Source organism: Lepidochelys olivacea (genome assembly GCF_965140295.1).
Source record: "Lepidochelys olivacea isolate rLepOli2 genome assembly, chromosome: 7".
Taxonomy (NCBI): Eukaryota; Metazoa; Chordata; order Testudines; family Cheloniidae; genus Lepidochelys; species Lepidochelys olivacea.
The window spans coordinates 91479207-91488277 of NC_140417.1; positions in this window are offsets into that span (position 1 = coordinate 91479207).

Sequence of the window (9071 nt, forward strand, 5' to 3'; positions counted from 1 at the left end):
CCCTTTCCTAGCTACATTTCAGAGAAATTACTAGTGACATTGGGTATTTTCACTATTAAAATTATGTGCCTCTGAAATTGTTTGCATTTTCTTAGGATTTTTCTAGAACTGTTGAAAAAGGTATTGATTTTGGATGAGGTTCTATAGTACTTATGTGGCAAGGAAATGGTGAATTTTGAAGTATATACAATCATAGTATAAAAGTATGTTGTACATAGCCAAACAAAAAAGGGTGATATCACCGGGGCAAAACCTGCATTCTGAGGAACGCTGGAAGGAATACCATGTGAGGCAGAATCAATTTGCTGTTTTTAATCCATGTCTATAGGTAGCAATATGACCCAAACTGGTATGTGGAAGAACCTCAAAAGTAGGTTGCTCTGATTAAAAATGTTAAATATCCAGGATACTAATACAAACAATATTCTCAATAATTATTTTAGTTCTTGTTGTTCGTACACTCATTCACTACAAAGAAATGTATTTTAAAAATGTAACAGTGAAGTTCTTTCATATTCACTCTTGCTCTTCTTGTAAATGAAAAATAAAGAGGGAAAACAATTCTTCTACAAAAGTTCCTTTTCTGCTTTTTAAAACTTATATTTCTTATGTCCTCAATGCCAAATTCTGTGAATATTCCCTTATTCAAAATGGCTTATTTTCAATGGGGTTGACACCACACCGCCCTAAGTCACATTCTCCATCACTTCCTAACATGTGGAAGTAAGGCTGTCCCTAATAAAGATGGCCACCAATTCCCATTATTTGAAGTGCAATTCATTAAGGGCCTATACAAGGAACTATAAGGAGGCAGGAATGTCTGGTGCAGTAGGTCATTGAAGAGGTTCAGGAGGAAATAGGGGGCATTGAAGGCTGAAAAGCTGAAGGGGAGAAGAGAATAAGGAGGGGTAGAGAAGGAAAGTGTGAAAAGTAGGATACTGGAAAGGAGGAAAAATATGGTGGACAGATTATGGGGGCATGAAGGCAAAATGTGACCCAGCATCTTCTCCTGTTGAGGTTGTGTTTTTCTCTACAGTTCTGTCTTCAATAACTGCCCATGATTTTCTGGACAATTTATTACAGGTAAACAGCTTGGGAGGGCCAGAGGGCTTTGCAAAGTGAAACCCTACTGCTTAAATATATGGCGCTGGTGGTCTGACACTCCAGCAATTTTCAAGTGGTCCACGGGGGGAAAAAAAAAATTTGAGAACCACTGCTTTAGAACATAACCTTATGCATGGAAAAATTGTTTGGACAATTTTGATAAGATCAGTCTAATCCTGCCAGAATTACAGGATTCACTACATGAGTTGAAGGGCCTTTGCAATCTCAAAGCCAAAAAATGATGTTTTGTAAAACTCTGCTTCAGTATATGCTGACTGCTACAGGTAAGTTCTCAGATGCAACGGTAAGGTGAAATTTACAAATGATATGTTTAAAAATGGGAGACCATTTCAATTTTTTGGGAAGAAAGAGTTGCGACACCCGCCACATATGGTTTCACATTCCTTTCAGGCATTCAACATCGTGTCTGGTGGACATCATTCTGAAGATTCCTGAATTTCAAAGGGATATTCTATTCCAGGTAACCGGGGCAAGCCAGTCATGAGTACTGAAGAAGTTTCTGAGCTTATGCTGAGTGAACAACACACCTTTGAGTGGGGTAGGCTGGTGTCCCACAAAGGAGGACCCAGAAAGTCCCTCTTCCCTGAAATGTGACTACCCATCTTAAGTCCCTACTTCAGGAAAAGTTTGCAGATGCCTATATTAGATTTGGGGGGTCAGAAGGCCACCATCCAGGCTGACCATCTTATCTCTGAGGTCAGTGTAGTTTCCAGCACCAGGTTAAAGTCCTTATAAATTATGCAGGATGTCAGGAAGCTCCCAGAGGTGCAGTTCTCATCCTGGAATAGTAGCTCCTGATATATTTGATCCCTTCTCCGCATTGGTCACTGCTCTGTTGAGGTGATGGTAACAAACTGTCTTACTGAATTCAAAACCAACACTGCCAGTTTCTCCACTGTTGCTTGGTACACGCAGTACTCTTACTGAGACTGAGTGTTTTGCTCACCTCACAGAGCTTTACCAGATTCTGACTGTGGTCCTGTGACCAGCTAGCAGTGCATTTGGCAAAGGACGACTTCTTTTCGCCGGTTATAGCTAACGCAGAGATGGTTCACTCTGCAGCAAAATACATTGGAAAACTGAAACTCCCATCGTGCATGGTTACAATGGAGCTCATCTCAAGAGTCTTGTCATGCAGGATTTGAACAAAAGTAAAGAAAAAGGTTTAGCTCCCCATTGTGAACGTCTTACTCTTACTAGTTAACAGTTATTCATTCAAGCTGTCCCAGGGTGAGTAATTGCTCACTACTGGAAGTAAGGACTTTAGCTGAATTTGATGGCTTGCACACACAGGTGCTGGAAGTAGGGGTGCTGCGGGTGCTACCACACTCCCTGGCTTGAAGTGGTTTCCATCCTATACAGGGTTTACAGTTTGGTTCAATGGCTCTCAGCACCTCCACTATACAAATTTTTCCAGCACCCCTGCTTGCACGTGTGCTGAACTGGAAGGAAAAAAACAAGGAAAGAGATGTGATCTTGCCTAACGCTCTCTAAAGCATCTCAATCTGTGATAAACCATCACTGAAATCCTACTTTTCTACAAGTTACGGGTTTAGAAAGTTTTAGAACTGAAAATAGCACACCATCAGAACAGTTGTAATTAAGGCTGATATTGTACTTTCATGCTGCTATGAGTGGGAAGACATTGCCGTCTCCAGCCCAATTTCAACTGTCACTTGAAGTTAATAAAGCATGTGTGTTATCCACAGAAGTCCATATTATTATCCACAGAAGTCAGTTTCTAAATTCAAAAGTGCCTGAATTACTCAAAATAATTGTACTCTCTTTGAAAATGATGCTCATTTAATTTTTGCCATTATACAGTCCCTTATAAAAAAATACTCCAGAAACAATATAAATCACTAGTAGTAAACATCAGATTTTTTAAATAAGGCATAATTTTGACCTGATCAGAATGCATTTAAAATTAAAGTTACAGTGTTGCCACTTTAGAGAATTTATCTTCCATTCAGCAAGGCAGTGTATAAATTCTGACTATTGGTATTTTTGGCAAAGAAGAAAACTGAGTATTTCTCTTCTTACAGTGAGCTGTGCTGCCAGGAGCTGGAGTGGAAGCTCAGAGCCTCCATGTGCAGGGCTGGCCCTAGTTTCCTGTGGATCCCTGAGAAATCTGCCATATTTCAGGTGGGCTCTATACTCTTTTCCCAGGGTGAAAAAACTCTGCAAAGGAATCATCAAAGGCTTCTTTCCTTAAGGCCCTTCCCTGATGTTTTTCTTTGGAAAAAGATAATCCAAATAGTAATAAAAGATCTATGACATACCTGAGTGTTAGTAGGAGACGTACCTTTGTTTCCTGGGCCTTGTCATATAGGATAGGTAAACTAAAACTAAAGTTTACATATGTCCTGTCTCATTGCAGGTTTTAGTGTCCACTGGCTACTGTTCCATGATGCAATGTTTATTAGAGTTCAGCAATTTGCATATTGGTCTATTTTTCTATGGTATTGTGAGACTTTGTGGTAACATTAAAATCTCTCTGGGGGTGGATCACTTTTTAATGTAGGAAAATAAACAAATTTGGAATGGAATACTTAGACAAAGATAAGAAGATAGGAAAGGATGTGCTGTCATGAGAATTTACTTGGTCTTGAAGTTCTATCACTTTGAAGAGCTTGTAGCTGGTTAGTAATAGGCTTTGCTCTGTATAAAGGAAAGTTTCCAACTAAATCATGAACTGAATTTGCTATGACTTCATTTTATGTGTAATTTTTGATATTTCTGTAGTTAAGATAGCAAACATTTCTAGACTTCTGATTTTGCTTGCCAGAATAAATACTTCACTGTTACTTAAAGGCAAACTATTTATTACTATTTAGGTTTTTCCTCTGATTTTATTTCTGTTTTTTATGGTAGGCAGTTAATCTGGGAAACACCAAGCTTGCCAAAGTATATAGTTCACTACAATCAGGTAATCTACACTTAAAGGAAACTATTACAGTATTTCAAAGACAAACAACAAGATTTTCAGCTGGTGTAAATCATCACAGCAGCATTGACTTCAATACAGCTATGATAGTTTACATCAGCTGAGGATCTAGCTCAAAAAGCACAAAGGAAAAAGGAGGCTCAAAAGCCTTTCTCTCTCACCAACAGCAGTTGGTCCAATAAAAGATATGACCTCACCCACCTTGTCTCTCTAATATCCTGGGACCAGCATGGCTACAACACTGCATACAAAGAAAAGGGAAAGCACTTTACCATTTATAAATAACACTCTTTATTGGTCAAAGTGGGATTCAGCCAGTAATATCAGATGTTTAAGAGAAGTCAGTATAAGTCAGGCCGGCTCCCTTACACACATAGCAGCCATGGGAGTTTTGTCTTTGACTCCAGTGGCAAGTAGTCATCAGACCTTTAATCTATTTGATACTTAACACTAAAAATTTTATCCTGGAAAATATAGCAAGACTTTTATAGGTTACATTTTTCATTCATTTCTGAATTTTCTCCGGTTTCTCAATTTGAAATGTTACATACTTTGAGAAATTTCAGCCATCTCTTATAAAAACCTTTTATCTAATTATCACTAGAATTTTATCAAACAAGTGAGGTACATTATAATCTGTTGGCATAACAGTATTCACCTGGCTTTTTGCTTTATAGCTCATGAAACTCAGCAAACTTAGGATAATTAGTAGCAGATTTCAAATTTGAAGGAAATCTTGTCACTAAAGTGCAAGCAAAGAGAAAATAGTGTTAAGACTAAAGTTCAAAATCAAAGATCCCTCAGCTGGGTAAGCTTTGTAGATGCAGTATGATAGGGCTTTACCTAAACGTGTGATTAAATCCATGGCCAGAGCATGACATTTTTTGCCTCTGTCTTCACGAACAAGGTCAGCTCCCAGACTGCTGTGCTGGGCATCACAACATGGGGAGTGGATGGCCAGCCCTCTGTGGAGAAAGAGGTGGTTAGGGACTATTTAGAAAAACTGGACGTGCACAAGTCCATTGGGCCGGATGAGTTGCATCCGAGAGTGCTAAAGGAACTGGCGGCTGTGATTGCAGAGCCATTGGCCATTATCTTTGAAAACTCGTGGCGAACGGGGGAAGTCCCGGATGACTGGAAAAAGGCTAATGTAGTGCCAATCTTTAAAAAAGGGAAGGAGGAGGATCCTGGGAACTACAGGCCAGTCAGCCTCACCTCAGTCCCCGGAAAAATCATGGAGCAGGTCCTCAAAGAATCAATCCTGAAGCACTTACATGAGAGGAAAGTGATCAGGAACAGTCAGCATGGATTCACCAAGGGAAGGTCATGCCTGACTAATCTAATCGCCTTCTATGATGAGATTACTGGTTCTGTGGATGAAGGGAAAGCAGTGGATGTATTGTTTCTTGACTTTAGCAAAGCTTTTGACACAGTCTCCCACAGTATTCTTGTCAGCAAGTTAAGGAAGTATGGGCTGGATGAATGCACTATAAGGTGGGTAGAAAGTTGGCTAGATTGTCGGGCTCAACGGGTAGTGATCAATGGCTCCATGTCTAGTTGGCAGCCGGTGTCAAGTGGAGTGCCCCAGGGGTCAGTCCTGGGGCTGGTTTTGTTCAATATCTTCATAAATGATCTGGAGGATGGTGTGGATTGCACTCTCAGCAAATTTGCGGATGATACTAAACGAGGAGGAGTGGTAGATATGCTGGAGGGCAGGGATAGGATACAGAGGGACCTAGACAAATTGGACGATTGGGCCAAAAGAAATCTGATGAGGTTCAACAAGGATAAGTGCAGGGTCCTGCACTTAGGACGGAAGAACCCAATGCATCGCTACAGACTAGGGACCGAATGGCTAGGCAGCAGTTCTGCAGAAAAGGACCTAGGGGTGACAGTGGACGAGAAGCTGGATATGAGCCAGCAGTGTGCCCTTGTTGCCAAGAGGGCCAATGGCATTTTGGGCTGTATAAGTAGGGGCATAGCGAGCAGATCGAGGGACGTGATCGTCCCCCTCTATTCGACATTGGTGAGGCCTCATCTGGAGTACTGTGTCCAGTTTGGGGCCCCACACTACAAGAAGGATGTGGATAAATTGGAGAGAGTCCAGCGAAGGGCAACAAAAATGATTAGGGGTCTGGAACACATGACTTATGAGGAGAGGCTGAGGGAACTGGGATTGTTTAGTCTGCAGAAGAGAAGAATGAGGGGGGATTTGATAGCTGCTTTCAACTACCTGAGAGGTAGTTCCAGAGAGGATGGTTCTAGACTATTCTCAGTGGTGAAAGAGGACAGGACAAGGAGTAATGGTCTCAAGTTGCAGTGGGGGAGGTTTAGGTTGGATAGTAGGAAAAACTTTTTCACTAGGAGGGTGGTGAAACACTGGAATGCGTTGCCTAGGGAGGTGGTGGAATTTCCTTCCTTAAGTTTTTAAGGTCAGGCTTGACAAAGCCCTGGCTGGGATGATTTAATTGCGTATGGGTCCTGCTTTTGAGCAGGGGGTTGGACTAGATGACCTCCTGAGGTCCCTTCCAACCCTGATATTCTATGATTCTATGACCATTTCAGAGCCTCCTGATTCTTTGCCATTAATCATGAATAACTTATCAAAAGCTTAAAGCCGTCTTTGGGTGCTCTTTAACTTCTGTAAACATTATAAAAAAAAAATCCATTCCAATGACAGCAGCAGTTCTAAGGAAGATAGCTGCTTTATGTCCGGTCTTAGGCTATGTCTACACTATGGAGGCAAATCTTATATCATAGAATATCAATCACTCGGGTGTGAATATTCAGTCCTCTGAGTGACATAAGTCACACTGACATAAGCATTCTTGCACACAGCTATGGTGGCGGAAGAAGCTCCTGCCGACGTAGCTTCTGCCACTTATGGAGGTGGCATGCTCTCCCGTCTGCACATAGCCTCTTCACTAGACCCGCTGCAGCAGCACTGTACCTAAAGACATACCCTTACTTTACTGATCAAGTGTTCTCTAATTAATTCATAGCTGAAGTGAAGTGCCTGACAGACAGCACTAGACGCACTTATTCACAGAAAAGCTGCAGTTCAGGCAGCAAAACTGGGAGGTGAGTCAGTCATAAGCTTAGAGAGAGAAGAAAGTGTTAATGTGAGACATAAAGCAGTGAGTCAGTGCCTTGGATGGGTAGAGGGGGAAAAAATTCAAAATAGATGAGGCAACACAATAATGTCTAGCTTTTATCTCGCACTTTTATCAGTAGATCTCAAAGCACTTTCCCAGAAAGGTCAGTATCATTCTTCCCATTTTAGAAATGGGGAATCTGAGGAACAGGGAGGCAAGTGACTGCTTCTGCCAGTGGCAGAATGAGGCTAGAAACCAAGTGTCCTGAATCCCAGTCCAGTGCTCTATCATGAAAGGGGCCAAAAGAGAGGCAAAGAATGAGGTGTGAATCAAGACACCCAAACTAAAATTATGTGAAGACCTGTCACAACAGGCTTACAAATCATCTTCTGTCTGGTAAAATTGTAGAAGTATAGAATGATAGGTATTATGCAGCATGTTTCTACTGCAGCTAATAAGGACAGTGAAAGGTGATTTTTTTTAAATGAGGTTTGTGTGATTTCTCAGGCTGTTCATTAAAATATTTCTTTACCATATCAGAAATGGATCAAACCACTATTCTATCTTGTTTGAAATCTTACTTGTCAAAGTAAAAAGAAAAGGAGTACTTGTGGCCTTAGAGACTAACCAATTTATTTGAGCATGAGCTTTCGTGAGCTACAGCTCACTTCATCGGATGCATCCGATGAAGTGAGCTGTAGCTCACGAAAGCTCATGCTCAAATAAATTGGTTAGTCTCTAAGGTGCCACAAGTACTCCTTTTCTTTTTGCGAATACAGACTAACACGGCTGTTACTCTGAAACTTGTCAAAGTAGTAATTTAAACAGGTTAATTCTGATTATTCACAGAAGTAACAAAAAAGAAAAAAAACCCACCCATATTTGTAATATGTCGTCTTTCTAGGACTAATTAATCAAACTTTTATTTGCTCAAGATATTCCTCCTATAATTTGAAGCTTTACTTAAACAATTATTTCTGCTTTGCTTTTTAGACTTGGTTTCTTTTGTGAAGGAGTTGCCCTTTTTGCAGAGCACTCCTCCAATGCACAATGACACTGTTATGAAGGTGCCAGTTTATGATTTGGAGTGGTGGACATAACTGTCTTGCTGTCCCAAAGAATGTTGCCATGTTGCTTCCTAAAATAAATCTCATTTAGCACAAGTATAATCCTGATTGGAACCATCTGGATTTCATGTGGAGACTCAAAGCATCTCTGCATGTTTAGAGTACAACCCTTCACCTGATGAAGAAATAGCTGTCAAACTGCAGGGTGATGGCTTGCTGTGCTTACTTCATGGTTAATTTGTTCAGCTCACTTTAAAAAAAAAAAAAAAAATCTTGTTACAATTACAGTATCACGTCTTTGAAAACATAAGGGTGGATTTTGGCATTAGCTACCAATGTATTTATTTGGGGCTATTAGCTGTAAAGTTACACATGGGTAGCTGGGTAGAACCTTTAACAATAAGAAACTATTCCTGATTGGCATTGGCCACAATAGCAGCTCCAACTACCACCTATTTTACAGTTTCCATTAGAGGTTGATCTTATCTTTGATCCTGCCTCCTGCAGGGCCTGTTTTGTTTTTAGCTAAAAAGTTTCTATAGAAGCTCACCTGGGGTTAGGATTTCAGGCTGGGGCTCGGAGGGCTCCCTGGGGTTAGGATTAGGGTAGTGATTGGGGCTTTACAGGGTTTAGGGGAGTGGAGGATAGGGCTTCATGGGGCTATGATTCCAGCTGGGGTGGTATGGCCTCCAGGAGCTAGGATTGTGGAGGGGTGGGTTCCCAAGCTATTGTTGGCAGTGGGATGGGGAGAGCAATTTGGGTTAGGATTAGGGTTGTGTAAAGTAGGGCATCCCAGCCAGCAGTTAAGGTGCTGTAGGGTAGGGTTTCCCAAAAGTA